General features: G+C 35.5%; 1 protein-coding gene across 3 annotated transcripts in view; it reads right to left on the bottom strand.

The window, feature by feature from the left end:
• SNCAIP (synuclein alpha interacting protein) overlaps positions 1-21492 on the bottom strand; it is a 138872-nt gene that overhangs the window by 93070 nt on the left and 24310 nt on the right. For 2 of the 3 annotated variants that reach the window (XM_072416037.1, XM_072416039.1), the window contains exon 2: positions 9333-9367. The exons of the other annotated variant lie outside the window; for it this stretch is intronic. The gene's annotated coding sequence lies outside the window, so the exon portion shown is untranslated. The remainder of the gene's footprint in view (positions 1-9332; positions 9368-21492) is intronic. 3 annotated transcript variants of the gene reach the window in all.

The raw sequence follows: 21492 nt of genomic DNA on the forward strand, positions 1-21492 counted from the left end.
GCCTAACTATGATCTTGCATACCAATGTCTTGTCATTTGTAACAAATAACTGAAGTAAGAACAGGTAGATAATTGTGATCCCAGAAGGACAAATCAGGCTCTAGATGGAGGTTCATGGTTAAAGGGGAGAGACAGATGTGGTTGCATATGAGTGGTAATCTTCCTAAAGACAGATAGTGTTTGTGGCAGGTTTGTCAGCCAGAACATATTTATTTTAATGAATAATAATTAATATTATTAATAAATATTTTTATTATGTATTTTTAATCAGTATTTATATAGCACCAACATATTATGCAGTGCTGATCCAAAAATCACAAAATTATATATATATATATATATATATACACACACATAGTATATATATCTTTAGGACCAGCACACAGATTATTTTTTTAAACAATAGGACTATCCACTCAGCAAAATATTTTGTAGAGCTACATGTCATGGTTGTGTTAAATGGCAAGAACCATGATGGTATTTTGCAGCCAAGACCAGGGTTAAAGCAATAAATAGGAACCGTGTTTAAGACCGGTTACTTGGCTGAAGTATATTTTCTGCTTCATGCTGTATTGCAAAGCTTTGACATGGACCAGGTCTATGATGTTAAGCAAAATTGGTTCCCAGAACAGAGTAGGATATGGTCAGGTCAGGTTTGTGCCAAACTTCTAATTAACTAGCCCTGAGTGGTAAATATGGAGGGCTTGTCGCCAGTGGGAATGTTACTTGTCACACATCTTTCCTTTACAAAAGCATAACTGTGAATGACAGCAGGCTGCAAAAACCAGATTCACACTAGATTTGGCAAATTGTCCTTCTCTTCTACTTGGCTCCAAGACAGGGATGAACTCCAAAGGTGTTACTCTGCACATTCAGCACACACATCATACAGACAGTACAGCCCAGCTTGCTTAGCAAAGCTTGAATATTTTTAGGACTCTTCTTAATTAGTTTTATGCATTAGAAACATATAGAGAAATATATAAAGTGGAGAATGATTATTTTACTATTCTGGATACTATTCATCACATTTGTAAACACATTCTCTTGTGTCTGTTCAAACATTAGGTTCTTCAATGGGAAAATCTTACAATATCTTTTTTCACTGGAAAACAAACGTCTAAAATATTATATATATATATATATATATATATATATATATATATGACTGTTTTAGTAACATATATACACTAGTTATGTCTTTACAGTTACTAGCAGTGTTGAATGGAAAAATTTCCCCAGCAAAATGAATATCTAATTATTCCCATGTATCTAAAAAAGAAAGATAAAACTTCTGAGGTAGCTTTGCATAGCTGTGGAAAGGTCATTTTCATTTAATTCCAGGCAATAGGATCCTCATACCATCCATGAATAATGAAGGAACAACCATGAATATTAAAACAGTAACACATATCATGCTACAAAACACTCTTTATTTATTCTCTTTTTTTCCTTGTTGATTAGGGTGTTGCACATGTGGTCCTTATGCTTTTCAAAGCTACAATTGTATGGAGCCTAATGGCTAAATCTAGATGAAAACCCAAAATGTAGACTACCAACTCCTATTTCAGCTATATTATGCTATTCGGACACATCTACAGACCTAAAAACATAGAACTGAAGACAACCTACCTATAGTTGAAACCAAACTTCACAAACTGCCATGATTTACCTGTTCTGAACAATTCTGGACTGCTGCATTTGAGTTGCTTTGTAGTAAAGATATGGTTCCTTACCAAAAACTAGATTTGGACCTTTTACACATGTTAAATACTCAAACTATTGACAAGTTAGAGATTTGTGAATCAGTGATGACAATGCCCCATGGGGCCAGTCAGGGCCCCAAATATATCTTAGCATCACCATGTAGTTGCAAGAATGGTAACAATGCCAACCTTAAATTATTAGTAAATGGCCAAAAAACATTTTTTTTGCAGAATTACTAAGATTGATAAGGATATTTCTGGCAAATTCTAGAATAACAAATAACACAGAGTTGAAAAAAAAACTTTGCAGGCTCCATACCATATTTATTTTTTGCCCACCGTTCTACTCCCACAAGTCCACAAGAATATCACAAGTTAGGATCAGATTGGTTGTAAACATTTGAGTACAATGGACCTGATATATTAAAGCCTGGAGAGGAAAGACTAGTGTTCTCAACCAGGGTTCCTCCAGAGGTTGATAGGGGTTCCTTAAGCCATGAGTAGTTTGTGCCTCTCTGTTCAGTTACCACTGACACCAATTGTCTTGCAAGGGTGACATTCTTACCATTGGACAGCCATATAGGAGGCATTGTTTCTATTGCCATCACACTAATGAACTGTAAGCTATGGATGTAATAGTTACAGCAGGGGTTCCCCATAGACCTGCAAGTTGTTTCAAAGGTTCCCCCATGCTTAAAAGAAAACACTGAAATAGACTATCAGGGGTCAACCTAAACCTGGCTGATCCAGCAAATCTTTATTAAATCAGGACTTAAGATAGAAAGATGTAAGATATTAGTAAAAGTATAACATCAATAGACTATAAAGTTTGAATATTTCTGATATATAAACTTAATAAAGGTACCATGGGACCTATAGTTTCTGGCAAAGTTTTAAGAAGCCATATAAGTTTGGAATTTTAGGCAGTTAAAAAAAACCTATACTAAAATCTCTAGGAAGTTTTACCCTTCTAAACACTAATTATACCTTTCTATTTAAGTATAAAAAAATTAAACATTTGGCATATAACAGATTTAACTTAAGAACTTAATAATCACACTATTTTTCATAGGATTTTATGTGAAACAGACAGACACATTACTGTGAAATAAAATTAAAGAAAACTGCAAAAAAAACACAGCATTTGTTTAAACTGGCATTCAAGAAATCTGGTACCTTAATGTTGAAAATAACTTAACGTCACTATAAAACTCTGGAAGGAAAGTATTTGAAATATTAACGATAATACTGTATTGTTTGTTTTCCTGACCTCTAAAAATGAAGTTGGGTTTACAGCACCAAAATCGTATTCTCTTTAAAGTTCAAACAGATGTTAAGGATAAATACCAAGAAAGTTTTACTCCTAAAATATTGCATGAATTACTAAATACAGTACAGAAGTCTCGGGGGCTTATTTAAGAACAGCTGCACACCTTTCGTTTACTCTCACTAACCTTTTCCAAGAAAAATATAATATTAAGAGCAAAAGTCTAAATTTAAAATTTTATTTATGTATGTGTTATAGAAAAAAACTAAATCACATTAAAGTTGGGTAAAAAACCACCCTGAAATCTAACAAAAATACCTATGACTATTAAACTCTTCCTTTTTTTTAATGTGGGTGAGAAAGGGTAGGAGGCTTTGCCTTCCCTTTGAGTCACTATGAGAATGACAACCCAACTGGATCTCAGTCCACTGACTACAGTAGGCTTTGTGATTACAGGCATATGTAATGCCCAGGAAGCAGAGTGTTTACTGCCAAGATCAGGTTATTTAATGCTTCTTTAAACCCTGATAAGGGGCCTTTGGAAACCTCAAAATGCATTTTTTTAATCTTAGGTCTTTAAGTACAAGGACATATATTAAAGCATACAGATGTCTGGTGGACATCAATAGATTATCACTGGAAACAATCTTTCATAATAGTTTACAGTCACAGAGGAACAAATCAGCTCTACATCAGATTTTTGCCCAATACAAGCACTATAGTTCTATGCAACCACTATCTGACTTTTGTATGTAGATTTAGCCATTATCAATCAGGAGACCTAAGAAAAGCACTCACACTAGATGATACATTCAATTGGACTTCTAGTTATACTAAGTGATCCAGTGCTCCACACTTACTGCCAAATATATTTCTCCCATGATGTGTTTCCTTTAAGAATGTCTTGATACCCTTAGAGAAAAGATCTAAAAGACTGGAAGAGAGATGTCTGCGCTGGACTGTTCATCTTGGCAAACACAGTAAAAAATGTAACCATGCAACAAATTGAATCTCTTCCTGTGACCCCTGAATCAAACTTGCTTGAAAACTTTCTTTAAGACCCCAAGAAAAACAAAGTGGTCATTAACCTTTACTCTCTGCTTCAAACTAAAGGTTATTATTCCATCTCCAATTCTTTGAAGATGATGGAATACCCTAATGTGGACTTCTGGAATGTGAGTGACTCTTGGGGTGAAGTGTAACACACTTGGCTTGCCCAAATCAGACAATCCTTTAATTCAAAATTCTCCGTTTGTATGATTGTATGATAGTCCGGCTCACAAATATGTGTGACCATGCCTTGTGCTCCCATTGCAACTTTAAAGATGTATCTAATATGATATGGTCTTCTCTGCAAATTGTTGCCACTGGATGATCATATATTCCCCTCTAACCAGGAGATAGGGATTTACAGCTCCGTTATCATCTAAAGTACTTCTTGGTATCCCATATACTTTTATATACAGCTACCCCAGAACTATGTTTGCATTGATTTGTTATTATAACCATAATCGCAATACCGCTTCATTGGAAAGACTTCTGTCCTCCAGATACAATCTTTATTATATTGAATATAATATTATATAATACAATTATGAAATAATATATCATATTATATATTTACTAGAATACTTTATAGTTATGTTGATCCTCCACCAAGGTTCAAGAGTATATAGACAGCCAAATAACGTCCAGCCAAGTTTATGAAAATAATCCTTGCCTAAAGATTGATTTTATTGTTTTTTTTGTAATCATGTTTATTATTTATTAGGAATGTAACTCCTGATGCAATACTTCTTAGTGTACAAAGTAGAAGGCGATTGGTATGTGTTTGTTGTCTGTCTGACCTGGTATGTTGGTTGATGAATTTTTGTTACTTACATAAAAAAAAGAATTTTTTTATTGGTTTCTATAATCCCTATGCACGGCACACAATAACACTGGCATATCTCCTCTTTAGACAGAATATGATCACCTCTGCTCATGTCCAGTTACACATGGAATACATTTGTACACACCAGTTAAATGTCTGTCAAGACTTCCTAAGCCTGGATAAAAAGTATTCAATTTGAACCTTGCAGTTCGGTATTATGTTTTTTTTGCTTTATGAAGTTGATAATTTTATGGATTATAGTAACAAGTAAGCATTATCTTCACCTCTGCATCCTCTGTACTGTGTATTCCTTTATGGCCACCGTTATACAGTGTGGTAAATCTGACATCTGTAAAAATATTTTAATATGAATCCGTTGCAATGTAATGAAGGTCCTCTGCCAAGTACTAAACATGCAGTTTTAACAGCAACAGAGATAGAAAAGCACATTTATACAGGGTTTATTAGAAGTGAACTACAGGATAGAAATTCAAATTTTTTTGAAGAATTATTAATACAAGCAAACAAATTAAACACATTGAGTTAGATTAAGACAAAGTGACATCTGTTTAGGCAATTAGTTTTTCTTGCCCCAGAAGGTATGTGTAAACTAGACAAAGTGGCTTAAGAGTGAAAATGTGATTTGTCCATGCAGTTTCCCTGTAACTTAGTCCTCTCTAGAAGTACATACTTACCTTCATTTAACCCCCTTGCCTTTGTTTAGCCAACAGTATTTAAGAATTGTGCTGTGCAAGCTACAAATTACTGGAGTCATGGCCTATTCAGGGCTTAGACCCCAAATGTGAGAGATGTAGTCGAAGTCATAGACCCAGTGATTCACATGAAATTCTATTGGTACTAGGTACTATTATTCAGCTCCTCCACTCACAAGTTTGCTTTAAAGCTTGAGTTTATGGGTATTAAGTAGCATGGTGTTAGGTAACTGCAGATAGATAACTAATGTATTTCACGAATAGTCTTGTACCATAATGAATCTAAGGAGTCATTACAATTATTTATAGCTGTGATGAAAGTTCCCATTGAAAGTTCTTCGCTGTAATCACGAAATGCGTCGAGTACATATGAGAGTTATAAATGATGGTGTAATACCTTAATGCACTGGTGTCAAAGAGATGTTTTTAAGTGTGTTTCTAATAAACATTAGTTTTCAGGACAAGAATTGTATTAAACAAAGACACCTTGCAAGTCCCAATCACTCATTTTTCCATTTTTTGGAAAATAAAAAAAAATGTACAGTATATGGGCCTGGACTAGATAAGATAGATTATTATGGGTGAACCAAAATGATCCAGCAAACCTGGAAATGACAAATGCTTTAACAAGTCTGGATCTATGTATCAAAGTTATCTGGGTATCTAAGATGTCTAAAGATGCCAGCAGGCACTTGGAAGTCCCTGTTCTATAGACTTTGATGACTATAGATGATGATTGTCATTACACGTTGGCATACTGATATATATTTTGAAAAGCATCGGAGGCTGTGACTACTGCTTATTAGCTAACCTTTATAATTGACATTTTGTTTTTATACCTACAGCTGCATTAAACATGCTGACTTCAGAAGCAGGCACCATACAATACAATAGACATTACATTTCAAACAAGTGAAACACTGGCCTTAAGTTATCCTTTGTGTTAGGAAAACCCTGGAAAACCTTATGAGGGGCATATAGATGACAGATACGTAAAAGTATAAACATAATAAACTACAAGAGGATGTATGCATGATATTAAATCCTAAGGTTAATAATGGATAATACATCATGCCTAAAAGTTTTCCCTTATTTGGTATTTCAATGGCTGTTCAGTGACAGGGTCAATGGCAAGCATTAGCGTATAACAAATGTGCACGCTGAAAATTGTTGCACAAGGTAATTAATTCAAAATGTAAAAACAGCTATTAAATGGAAAGGGATCTTCAAAGGAACTTTTGGGTGCAATGCAAACAAACAGGGACCCAAGAGCACAGCCGTCTTACTGCATATGAAAGACTACGGCACACCATAAATAACTTTACAAGATAAAGTCATGAAGTTAAGAGTATTTATTTTACCCAGTAATGTCTCACATACCAGACAAAATAAATATTTTTTAACATGCATTAAAGCTATCATGGCATTTATGGTGTGCCTGGCCATTTAATGTGTCATTAAAATGTTCATTACATATTTATATTAAAGGTACATTTTTCCCTTATGTTCATCTACTAATTAGCTATAAAATGTGTTTTGAGGCCATAGGCTATATAGGTAGGATAAGAAGTAATTTCATTAAGCAAGCAAAATTTTTAAAAGGTGCTAAATTTTCAAGTGAAATGTTGTTAAACTTAAAAAGAAAATACATGTGACTTACATACATACATAACGCATGCAATTTATAGCCATGAAGGACACAATGCCCAGCATTCTTTTATGTTGGGCACAACATTTTTTTTTTTTTTTTTGTTATTTCTATTTAAATTTATGGCAAAGCATCAGAACAGAAATGAGTTAGGGATATGGATTAAGGCTGAACTCCAGGCGAAGGATTTGCATTTCTGTCCATTCAGTCCTAAATATAATGTTGATTGGAATACTTTTACTATGTTTAAAATGTATGTTAAATCTATGCCAAACCCAAGTTATGAATGTCTAATTCCCTTCATTTCTTTTTAAATATCAGTGCAGATGGCATATAAATATTGTATGTGAAAACATTTTATTTACTCTGTGGTTTGTCAGCCAAAGCACTGCTCAAATAGTGTGTCTAGCAGTTTGTGTCTGAGCCAGTCTGGAAATGGAAGAAGAGATTCAATCACTTTGTACATGGGAGAATAGAGCCATGTTGTCTCTGGATGAAGCTTTGCTTCTAACAGAGGTTAAGAGACACAGAAATAGCAGGAAAGAACACATGAGTATCTCTGATAGCAATTCTTTTGATGTTCAGGAGTGCTATATTTGGTAGGAAAATTCTTCTCCAAATGTATGTGGAATGCAATTGCTGCATTGCCATTTAAAATATGTTTGTTTAAAAGCACGCGTTTGCTAATTAGTGTGTTTTAATACTGAAGCTAAATTTTTAAATAAAGTGGAACTAAACCTAAGAATATCCTTTATTGCAGAAGGGACAGGCTATGTAAAAAAAAGAAAAATAAAAAAACCTACCTGACTGCTCGTATTTTTTTCTAGAATGTACACTGAGCTGTGCATACAGCTACAACCTGTACAATCTTGGTGCCAGGAATGAATACTCTTGTACACATGTGTAACAAGTACATCATTCCAGCTTAGCCAAACAAGGTGGCCGAAGATCCCAAACCCAGAAAAAAATAAGTGAAGATGTTGGTGCCAATGAAGGAGCGAAGGATGCGTGTTCACTTCCAGTTGATGTAAAGCCTGTAATAAGTGACCTACATTGATATATGTTGTTGAAAAGCAGAAAGAATATCATAACCAATGTCAGTATTGATTATATATTTATGAAATAAGCCCTTGGTATTTTTTTCAGTAATTTTGGAAAGGTTCATTATCTCCATTGATGTAATTATGCGAGGAGCACCAATTACAGGTAGCAGGCTTAATATAATTAGAACAGCAGCTTTATTCTGTTATTAAGGCATCCCCATTTTGTACATTACTGCCACATCTAGCCATACCTCACCTGCCCCTTTGCCTGCTTTGATATGGCCTTAAGGTGGAAGCTGTAACCTTATATCTGCTTCCAAATTATATCCCAGCGTGGAGAAGCTTCATGGAAAATAGAATTTCATTTAAAAAGAAGAACTAAAAGGGACCAGTGCTGAAGGCAGATAGGTGAATGGGAGCATTGACAGTTCTCTCTTGCATCAGTGACTTTTAAGCTTTATATTAGTGAAGCTCAAGTCAACATGCAAGAGGCTTTGCATCTGCTGTTCGTGTTATTTGACTTCACAGTGGTGCCTGAGGCAAGGGCTCACCTTGTCATGCTACAGATGTGCTCCAGACCAGCATCTGAGCCCAGTTTTAGCTAACACAATTCTGCATGCTATGTAGGAAACCCACATAATACACTGTGCTACCTACACAACACTGACACTTTATGGCATCACTGTTTAATATGCAAAAGGATTGATTAAATAAAGAAGTAGAGAAGGTTTCCTATGTATAGTGAATGTTTTGTTCACTTAGGTTAGGGAATAAGATAAAGCTAACATCAAAACACAATCACATATAAAAACAATTAAAAGCAACTTAAACAGAATTTTCTACTTGTTGTAACTGCATGAATAGAGAAAATGCAAAGAAACAAAGACCCAAAATTCCCCATTGCTTTACTAAGTCAACCATAATGTGTAATTTAAAATGTATTTTAGTCTACATCCAGTTTTTTTTTTTTTTTAGTACCAATAATATAAATACTACAATAACATTTAAATTAAACCAATACATATTTTCATTATACCATTAAATCTAAATACAACAATAAAATATTAATAACAATAACTTACTTGTATGTGATCGATTGATGAGTGTCAGTCAGAACCTATAACATAAAGGAGAAATGTTTTTATGGGATTAGAAAAACAAGCATTAAAAAGCCTTTGAACTTCAGCTATAAAGCTAACCAACTATATTAACCACCATAATTCTCTTAAGCCTTACTGACAAACACAGGCCGACTGATTTGTCAAGGACACTGTGATGTGTGTACCAGTGCGCGTTCCTAGTTAAATTTCTTTTACTACACTTATTGAACGATGAATCCTGTGTGAAATGATACTTGCAGATAGTCTGTGTGTACACTTTCAATACATACTTTTTCTACAACCCAGAAACCATGTCTATAGATTTACCAAAAAAAAATAGCACCAACAGCTGAAGTGGGTAATATGGATGCCGTAAGATTATCCATTGTCAAATGTAGGTAAGTCTGGTTTCAACCAGTTCACTTTAATTTAAAAGTATTTTATATTAAAAATAAAATCCACACAGCAAACCAGTGTGTGTGAATTGTCAGCTGTACCTAATTGTCAGGAAGCGTTTGCACTCTGCTCCTTTAAATTCCTCTACATTTGCTTTCATGTGGCCTGCATGCCACATCTGGTGGGAATAATAGTGCCAGAAGGTCACATTCTAGTGACTTTAGATCTTTAGACCTCTGGGCCAGTCTGTTTAGCAGTCCATATTGGAATGCACCTGTTATCACGCACAAAGAGGTGCGTCTATAATAGCCAGTCCACCAATATTTGGTCACAATCAGCCATTCTGTACCATGGATCCTCCGGAGGTTTCTAAGGGTTCCTCAAGCTATGGCTGATTGATCTACCATTAGACGAGGCATGCATGGTTCTAGAGCCAACAGCACTTGATAGAGCTCACTGCATGACTTTATTGATGTTTTTATTTGTCCATAAAAGTATTTTTCCTGCCACCACTGTGGATTCTCTCCACTGGCCACCAATGGAAGAGGTATTTATAGACATTTCACAAGCTAGAAGTCCTTCTTGCTTTCCTATAAAAAGATTCAATTCAAAACAGGGGTATCACACTTAAATACACAGAGGGCCGAAATTAGAAACTTAGGCCAAGTCACAAGGCAAACTTGAAATTTATTGAAAAAATTGAGGAAGTTTTTCCTTCTCATTAGATATAAAACATTTTCATATGGAAACAAAGAGGTTTTTAACATTCAATCTGGAACAAGCCTTTAATAGAAAAGAGGCCTAAGAATTTTTTTAAAATGTTACTGCATGATAGAAAAATAAAAAGACCGCAATAAGCCATGCAGAAGAAAAGTCTTTTGGATTTTGTTTATCCTGGAGTGTGACAAAACTTTCACATTGGTGTAATCTGCATGGTTGTCAGTAGTATAGTAGGGTAAGTAGTCTTGTTTTGTCTTATTGTTTTTTTTCTAATTGTTTTACTTTGCCAGAGAATGCAATGTGAAACCAAATGAATTGCTGCATTCATTTGGTTTCACATTGCATTCTTTGGCACAATTGCATTCTTTGGCTCTGGCTTACCTGTCAGTATAAACTCTGTGGGGAGTATATTATATATACTTGCGTCTATAAAATGGGGGGCCACGCAAAGGTCATGCATAGGCAGAGAGGTCGCTGGTCTATAGACGCGAGTGATGCCGGGAATTGTAGTAGCGGCATCACACGCTTCTATAGAACAGCAGCTTAATATGAATTGCGGCTGGCCCACCATTACTACGGATTGCAGTAGCGGCGCGCCAGCTGCAATTCATTTTAGGAATTCTTTTAGGGGGCAAAAAAAGGCTGTTGTGCGCCAGATTTGGCCCGTGGGCCAGAGTTTGACAGCCTTCATTTAAAAGTTAAAAAAAACATCAAGTTAATATTCATAATTATGTTTTTTTATGTAACCTGCTCAATAAAAATTACATATGTAACATAGCTCATTGTCTTGGGGTAAACTCCTTTCTTGTCCCTTCTTTGTAGACATTTTTCCAGGAATGATGTGATAAATACATAGAAACTACTATTAGAGTTTTTCTGTCATGTGATATGCTATCACATGCTAAGCAAGCAAGTAGCCAAGTAAAATAAAAAGTTTAATCCACATTTATACCTATAAAAAGGCATAAGGGAATTGTAAAAAAATACATTGTATTTCCAGAAATATATTTTTTTATTTATATAATTGATTCACAGTATATTTAAATACATTTATCAATGTTAATACTTATGCATATCACATATGCCAATCTACTAATAAACAGGATGAACATAACTCCAGGTTTATTCTCTGCAATCTGATTTAATGTCCAGGGATTTTTTACGCTAATGTATTTTACCAGCAGCTGTAACAGAATCAGTGCCAAAAGTGTTGTTTCTCAGTGTTCTTTCCTGCTCATGGCAAAACCTCTTCCAACATCATGCAGAAAAATTAATGCACATGGAAGGAAACTTAAACATTACCAAATGAAAAGGGACAAAGGCAAGGGAATGTCCTCTGTGTCACTTTGCCGTTTGTTGACTTTGTGGCGCTTGTTGAAAGTGAATTCAGTGTTCAGTGCAGGAAAAACAATTCCACGGTAATATGATCCAACAATGGAAAGCCATCATGATAAGGGATCCAGCTGGTTCCCTGTTTAAATTGGGCACAAATCAGCTTGCTGTATTCTGTGTCTATAAAAATAAGTGCACTGCGTTTACCTATCCAAAGAGCCTCTAGAAATATTTATCTTCATTCGATCTGAAGCACATCTTCGAGTCAGGCCAACCTAATACTGCATATAAGGAAATGGAAACACACACTGGTTTTCTCTGGGAATGTGTAGCTATAACAAATCTACAGAAAAGATTTACCTATGGCATCACAAGTATGATTAGAACTTAAAAAACAAAAAACCAGAAAGATTTGCAGTATATAACCACCTCCTTGCAAGAAAATAATTGGGAAATGTAAACTTTAGATAAAAAATAAAGCTACCCTTGAAGTGGAGTTCTCCCGCAAAGCAAGGGTTTAGTTGTAGTTATTTACAGCCCTTTCACAGCTGACTGCCGACTCCTCGCCAACTTTACTCCCATGACCACCACTGATAGAAACAGTCTCCCAAGCTGAACCATTAACCATCTTTTTGTGAAGACAGGTATTTGGTGCTTTGCAACTTCCTTAGAAAGTTTCCATCTCTCTAACACCATAAAGCATCTATTATTTTGAATTGACATATGCTTTCCTGACTTGGATATGTCCATTCAAACTAATTTACTCTCCTTATCTATTCAAGAACTGCAGACCTCTATCCTATCTTACACTACATATACATTTTGTTCTGATTGCTATCATATATAACCCCCCTTTCCCTGACTGAAATAGGTTGGTTTGGAAGTCCTGCAGATGCTTTTATCTACTTTTTTTCACTGCAATTTTTGTAATACATAACTTCAGTTTTTAAGCTATTCTCTAATCTCAGTTCTCCTCTGAGGAAGCCTAAGGGTGAAACGCGTTGGGTATTTGGTACTCTATTGAAACTTATGCTGAAATTATACTTGAAACCTGTGAACTGTATATAAGTAATCGCATATAAATCCTCTTTTGTGTCACAACCTATTTGATTTGTGTTACGTATAGGGTATACATTATTAAAGTAACATTCACCTTCAAATGCCTGTCTATCCTTTCACCCTACAAAATTACTGCCATTTACAGGAACTTTAAAAGCACTTTTACTTGGCTTAACCCCTGTGGGCAGTCCTATATCTGGCCAAATCAAAATGTCTGTGACAAATGAAGCATGAAAGAGAAGTGGTTTTGGGGGAGAAGAGGCTTTCATGTTACCATACTAAGGAACTACCCAGAAATCCAAAAAGTTTTACAATGAGAACGGTTCCCTTTACCCACTGCATGTGTATGGTATTGCCACATAATAAAAGCCCCACATTTGCCTTCTAGCCTACGCTCCCAAAAATTAAAAGTCTAATATTTGCCTTCTAGCTACCGTATAAGAGTATGTTAAATGTATATAAACACTTTTTCAGTTATTGGCCAACGGAGAGAATCTCCCTATCCCACAGTGGCTAGAATAATACTTTTATGGACAACTAAAAACATCATTGTGGTCATGCACCTGTCTCCACTAAGTGGTGTTGGCCCCAAAAATATGCAGGAGGTTAATCAGCCACAGTTTGAGGAACCTCTAGCAACCTCTGGAGGAACCTCGGTTTAGAATGGCGGTTCTTGACCAAATACCGGTGGCCTGGCTATCGTAGTTCAGAAAACCCTGCATTTACTGCAGGTACACAGCCAAAACTTTAGTTCTGTATAGTGTTGGGTAGGGTTATATTACCTGGCAGGTAATTATCTGTACTAGGAAGTCAAAAAGTTAGCACAGTTTACACAAACTATAGCACTTTTATGGAAATTTGCATTGACACAGAAATATAATTTGGTACATACATACACCACTGTACAAGATTATGTACCAAGATATTTGATATGATATTTCTACTTCAATACATATTTTCACATAAGCGTAACATTTTGTGTAGGCAGAAAGAGAGTTGGATTTTCCCCACTGTGGTAACCAACATTGTATACACTCTTGCCAAAGCTTTTATTCTAACATACACTTTAAAGGTGTGCAGCATAAACCAATCGGAACACAGTGACCTTGGAGCATACTATATTTGGACTGAATTGATGTTTTTGTTTTCTTTCCTTTTGTTTTGCTGTTTGTGTTTTATGTGGTTCCTAATGTCTTTCCTTGTCTTATCCTGTTTATTTGTGGTTCTACATGAAAGTCAAGAAAACAGTACTTATGTTCATGCAATTTTGATTTTAAGGTAGAGGGTATAAAAAGATGTAAAAAAAAAAAAAAAATAGATACGTTATTATAAGAGTTATTCTTAGTAACCATGTCAGACTTTTATATTTTATTATTATTTTTTATTATTTTATTATTTATTATTTATTTATTATTTTATAAAAAATACAGAACATCTTTAATAAACTAAAATGCATTTAGGCAAACACAAGTACTGATGGATTTGTGAGCCATAGAACTAAGCAGGCACTGTGTAGTGGTGAATAATCTACTACTGTCCAGAGAACCCCAAACAAACTGTGGAGGAACTATTTCTGCTATAAGGTTGAGGATTTATCGGACATCAGCTCATACCTATTTCTTTGCAATCCTTACCTTACTAGAAGTCATAAGGTATTGAAGAGGGTTGGTAGGTGATTAAAGCCTTCTGTGTCAGTGTCAACTCTGCATATAAACCAATCAGCACAATAAGATTTTAAAATGGGTTGTCATTTATCTGCAAAAACCTTTTCATAGCAGATGTTGCCTATTTATCCCTATTTTCCTATGTTTAACCCTAATCACAATGTACAAGTGGTTATATATTCAAGCTCCAAAAACATGTTAAGTATGCAGACTGGTTTTAAATTCAGTCCTGTAAGCATATGTAAAGATATGTGATAGGCTGTATGACATAAACCAATACAGATTGTATCCATCACAAATGACCCGCAGTTCAGTCTCACTACCCAGCTTGTGCTTCTAATTCACTGGTTATGACACACAGCCATTATTCATCCACAGTAAAAAGGCAACTACACGGAGCATGAAAAGTACTTAACTAATGTAATCTGATGCAGATAGTCTTCCATGAACTGACACGCACTTTCAGGTGGCTTACTGAGCAGAAGGTAACAAAGTAGATTCACCATTTAGTGGTAAACATCTGCACATCCTTTTATGTGTAATTAGTCTCAGAACAGTTATGATCTCATTACACACAAACAGTTTAAATATGTATGGCTTAGTAAAGGTGGCTGATCATTATTTACATTTACAACAGGCTGCTCATTAAAATTTGCAACTGTTAATGGCAAACCAGAATACAAATTAAAATATATCCACATGGCCTCAACAATTGCCAGATCTAGCCGGGTACATAATGAGGGTGCCAGCATGTGAATTCTGTTGGGGATGTTCCTTAAAGAAGGGCATATGTTTTATGGAAGCAGTGAAGCAGAGAGAAGCAAGAAGAGGTGGGTGGTAAGACTCTGGGTGTGATTGTAATAGTGACTTAAAGAAAGAAAGAAGGAAAGGCCTGTCTTACCTTTAGCATACTCATTAGACATTTCATTTTAGGATTTTATTTTTAAAGATTTATTTCAGGATTTCTAAAGTCTTGATCTGCAGAATTACAAAAACTAAGATTTCCAATGTTTGCTAAAATTTGAATGTAGCAGTGACAGCTCTGTAGATTGCTAACAGAGACTTGAATTATTGAATTGTGGCTTATGACTTAGTAGAATTTTCCATACTGTAGTTGCATTACATAGCTCATTTGGTAGGAAAAAAAATGACTTCAAGTCTATCAAACAAAGTATAATTTAAATGTGGTCATTCTGAAAGGGGGGGGGGGGGGAGAGCCTAACCTCAACCGGCCGTGTTTCTGAAACACAAAATGATTACAAAAAAGGCTGTGGGATTTATAACAATGCTTTAAACATTTTGGGGGTTGTTTAAGGATTTCAGTCCCTTCTTTACTATGGGTTGCTTTAGTAAACTGTTTGGTCCTTTAATAAAGATGTGATTAAACATGTTTGATGATTCTTTGTATAAAACATCATGCAGCGCCACAACTAAAAGTTATGTAGACGCTAAAACCAGCCCCAAGCAACATAAAAGTAAAATGTGGTCTAACGGAAAAAAACACACTTCTTAAAAATAAGTATGAACTTTGCCAACTGAGCCAACAAATACCCATACTGGCAACTTTCCAGTACTATAATGTGGTCAGAGATGACACAAACTGTGCCTAGCAAAGTTTTCTTTTTTGTAACTACTGACAACAGAACAAAAATGCAAGGCATGGGCTGCAGGACAGGTAAATATTAATACTCTTTTTCATTGGAGACACATATCTGCATAAAAACTTTGACATGCATGTAACTTTCCCAGCCAATTGTCAAATGTTCATTATTAGCAAGAGCAAACTGGGAAGCTTACTTCCAACATATTACACAGCATGTTACATAGTTATATCACTAACTGTCCCTGAAAGGGGCTCACAATCTAATGTCCCTACTATAATAATACGTCATGACAATTTTGAGCCAGATGACCTAACTGCATGTTTCAGAGATCTGGAAGGACACCGAAGTGCTCAGAGGAAATCCACATAAATAGGAAGAACATAGAAACCCCTTGCAGATAGTGCATTTATATATTATTACAGTAGCTAAATTATTTTTTATAACTTTGTAATTTTGCCAGTAACAAACTGCCTGGTCCTATGAAGACTCACTGTATTGTGCCTATTGGGAGTAGAGTTGTTACCACCCTAAGGCAACAAGTGTGTTAAATCTACAGAACTCCTATGTCTCTCTATAACATAAGGAGGAAGTGTGTTTTGTTGTCCTAACAGACAACCTGGTAACATTGCTTGACATACCTGTACACAGAACACAAGACAGCATTGCATTTTTGGCAGGCTTACCAGAATATATTAATATAACAATTTATATTTGTACCTGTCGAACAGACGTAACAAAATGCTCACAACTACATATTTTAAAAATCCAAAAGAAAGACAAAATAGAATTCATGAGGTTAACATATACCTGCTTTAAAATGTTATGCCTGAATTTAACAGTCTGAAATGTCCATATATTACACACAAAAATGTGTAGTTCAATAAACAGTTCTGGAACTAGTCCACCTTTTTACCATTAGGACTATTCCAGGCATATTTTCCGGAAGACCACTCAAAGTATAGTCTTGGTAACTTGGAAACTTTGGATAAATATGAAGTAACATTAATTTTCAGTGACTATATTAAAACCACATGTTCAAATAACATATATCAATAGCATTCACCTCTCAATGCTGGCATCATAAAGCTTCTCAAACATATTAAAAGAGATCACATCTCTTTTTTTAATTAGCAACATAGTAAACAGGCAGAGCACAATGCTAAAACTCCAGAGAATTTTAGTTACTTGTGCTATGTGGTGTTGGGAAATATTGTCTGTATGGATTGATTACAGGGATCTATTGACATTGGTCAATACCCAGTAAAGCCTAATCCTCCCATCCACCCAATTTGTAACCTGAAGTAATTTGCAATTTGCTAGCAAATGTTTTGAATCCTGGGCCAGATCCATTCCAGGTTTGCTAAATCACCCAGCTTCACTGATGAAAGTGTATCCTCTCCAGCCTTTGAGAGCTTTAATAAATCAGGCCCAATGTGTATAGAAAAAAATATATAAACAGCCTGTAAAATAAGACTAATACCACTTGTCAGTCCCAACACCAGTGACTCCAATATTGATCTTTTACAGAACTACACCAACTAAAGAATTATAAACTTCTGTCAATGCCATGAAGTTGCTATAGTTCTACCTGTCGGCCATGATAACTTTTAGCTATGCAGAAATGCATAGTGATGAAACCAAAAAAGCGGTTGAAACCAAAAAAAGCAGCAAGGGATGCAGGTATCTGACATACACATATCCAATGACAATTCTAGGGTGAGTATAGTCTTGAAGGAGATCAGGGTCACCAGTAGCGGGATTGGTATTGTTACTTTTCTATTAAAGGTCTGCTATTTAATTAAAATAAAGTGTGACCTAATGTGGACCCACCAATATGTAGGCCAGCTATTCTCAATCTTTTGACTTATGACTTATGATATTCACGTTGGTTGCCAGTGGGAAGAAGGTCCTTCATATTTTTACTTTACAGATAGCTAAAAGTCTTTGGTTTCAAGCAGCTGGCTCTGCCAAGTGGTAATGGCCTCAGAACTATACAACCACCACCTTATGCGAGGTCAACCAGCCACAGCTCAGGAACCCTGGCAACTTCTACAGCAACTCTAGGGCTCCACAGGACCCTGCTTAAGAATGACTTTCAACTTTCTAGGGTAAGGCGTCCTTTATCTTTAAAGACTTAGCTATGGCTTTAGGTCCAATACTATCACAAAACATGGTGTCAGTGATTCTGGTAATGCTATTAAAATTACAGTTGGAAACAACTGAAGGGTAAAGAGCGGAATGAATCACAGAAAAGATTTAAATTAGTAGCAGCTATTAAAAACACTAACCACTAGCAACATACTGCAGGTGAACATAGAGTGCCGTAGGAGAGCCAAGAGATGATTTCTATGGGGCCCTCTATCCTCCATCCAACAGCAACTGGACCTCTCCATGAATAGCCCTGTTATCAGTACACATCATGTAACATTAATAAAGATACTGAAGACCAGACACTGGGAATATTCATTTGACGTGTCAGGTATATTTTTAACTTGGATCCATAATAAAAAGAATTTTAGGACCTTATTTATGGAACATTTTTCATTAATGATATATATATTCATATACTTTTTTTTTTAAGTACAATGGAGAAAAAGCCAAATTTCTATCACCAAATCGCAGTGCAAGCACTAACTTATCTGATGCAAGTGGCTTCCAAAAAACATTCAGCAAGAAACACTGCTATAATAAAATACACGTTATAAATTAGGAGCAACGTGCTACAAAGTACTGCAGGACACCGGTGGATTCTCATTCACTTCCACTAAAGTAACATGCATTACAACAATAGTATTCCTGTAAACTGCAGGAAAAGAGGTCATCATAAGCATATGATATATTATTCAAGAAACATTTTACTAAAGGGACATAAGAATCATTAGCCTTGCTCAAATGTAAACCAGCACAGACTCATCCTTTACCAAAAGGACACTTGGTTTTACGCCGAGAAGCAGTGTCATGGAAGATAAGAAAGCCTGGCTAAATTTATGAAACTGTATTTTGGAATATGAATAGAGGAGTATGATTCAAGTGCAAGATGGCTGAAAGTCATTTGATACATTACTTTTTACTGCCAGGAGATCAGGGCTGGTAGTTGTTGGCGCAGAGTTACCAGCAATAAATGTGCTAAATAACACAACTGCCCCCCTGGGAGAATTTATGTCTTCTCTATTATTTTAAAACATTTAAAAGGTTCAAGGCATGATGTCATGTCCTGGATTAGGTTATCCCTAAGGGTTTGAACATCTCTCACAGATTTAAGAAACTTTGTAACTTTTGGGGAAGGAATATTATGGAAGAAGCTGCCTTCCTTTTGACTCGCTTTGTCCAGAACTCTAAAATTACAAGGCAAGCTTATATGTGCATAATGGTAAATATGGTCAATGGAAAATATAACACAGCTATGGATTTATGCATGTATGCACATTTTAACTCCATTATTTATTTTAGGAAGTAGTAACAATGACCAAGAAAAAATATTTTGACTGACTAGCAGAGGTAAGGGCAGCATAAGAATAGCAGGTCGATAATACAAATCATTGTATTAGGTATGTATTGAAATATTGTATTTATCTACTTGCCTAGAGTTTCATTTTTAAGAAAGCCTTCCAAAATAGCGTATGTGCATATCACAAATATGTTCGGTAAATCCATTGTTTGTGGAGTTATCCCTGAAAACCTATATGATGATAGCAGTACAGTAGAAAGTGGCAAAGCATGTAAGGTAGCCTAACCAGGTTTTTGCTATGGTTCTGGTGTTTTTGTATACTAGTATATAGTATTTGCAAGTGTTTAGTTGTCTGTTTGTGATCCCATGACATGGTAGCTATAGACAAGAACAGAACATTTAACGCCATTTTTTCAGAAGACCTTTGTACACAAAACTGAGATACAAATACCATACAGCTCATGTATCTGGCAAACTGACGGTGTACAGTCAGTTCTCCATAACACAATAGCTCTCAATGAAGTCACATTCTGGCATTGCTGCCGGAAGGAATATTCAAGCTGGAATAGAAGATGGATGAAGACTTGAGTTAAAATAGCAAGCCAAAGAGACGGGAATTGATTATATTCAACACATGCTAAGAGTATTTAGGAAACAATCCATTAAAACGGAAGCTTAAAAAGGAATAAATCATTTGGTATTAAACACTTTTATGAGGTAGTTAGTAGAGAAAACAGAAAAAAGTACATAAGAAGTGCTTAAACCTTATGCAATGTCAACAAAACTATGGCTGATGAAACATACTTAGAATACATGACTGCTAAATGTCATAAGTTTTATAACAATGGGATGATATTGCAGTGTTTTGCAAGCTATAGTTATCAAGTGTTCTTTTTTCAGATACAACTACATGCATTTTTTTTTTTTTTTTTTTGCAATTGGGAATAAAGAGTAGAGATGAGAAACCCAAATAAACTAGTACCAGTTTTGGATGTAGACTTCAGTGCAGTGCAGTGCAGGCTATACTTATGACGTCTCTAGTTATGCTACAACTGTATTCCTTGTATTTCTTTTTTTTTTTTACTTTAAATGTGTAATTCAAAAGGAGTGGACATAAAAAGCAGAAATCCCGAAGACAAACAAGTCACCAGTATTCATTGTGGGCTCCCTGCAGCTCATTTTTAACTCTCTACGGACCTACTATTTCTGCATAGTGTCTTCTGATCTTTAGGTTGTCTAATGTCTGGCAGAGGAGTAAGAAAGCAGGAGAGATTCAGAATGCAAAGATTCACACTACTAATATAAAAACAGGGAAAACATTAGACTGCAAGTTCTCAGGTACAGTTCTCCCTCCAGCAACAAACACTTTGTGCAGCACAGTAGTAACATAACCAAATCTTGTCTAGCAGTCATAATCTCAGTGCCCTAGGTGTCACACTGCAGATATACAGTAATGAGGTTTAGGGGACAGAAGTGTCTAGGCATAGGAGGTGCACTGAGGCTTTACTGAAGGAAATCAAGGCAAAAAATGATTTTTTTGAGTACCTACAATTAAAATTTCTAGATTTTCCCCCATAAGATAATGAATCTTTCCTTTTTGAGTTCAAGTCCACATCAAAATCCACTGTTCCATCAATATGCATCTTCCACAACTGTCAAAAAGGGGTTACAGTAAAAGTAGTTTTTTTTTACTGTTTTTTTTTTGCTCCTGCACTTTGACTTGAACCCCCAGCTAGTACTAGATATAAATTTTGCTAAGAGCCTCATGGTAAACTACAATTTTATTAGCTACACCAGAATCTTGGACAGCAGCTAGGGGTTGATGAAGATAAGAATAATAATGAAGAGGAAAACACAATCAGGGAATCTTGTAATTACACCAGGGCAAATCTACTGGGCGTAAAGGCTGATGAAGACAA

The sequence above is a fragment of the Pyxicephalus adspersus genome, chromosome 6 (genome assembly GCF_032062135.1).
Source record: "Pyxicephalus adspersus chromosome 6, UCB_Pads_2.0, whole genome shotgun sequence".
Lineage (NCBI taxonomy): Eukaryota > Metazoa > Chordata > Amphibia > Anura > Pyxicephalidae > Pyxicephalus > Pyxicephalus adspersus.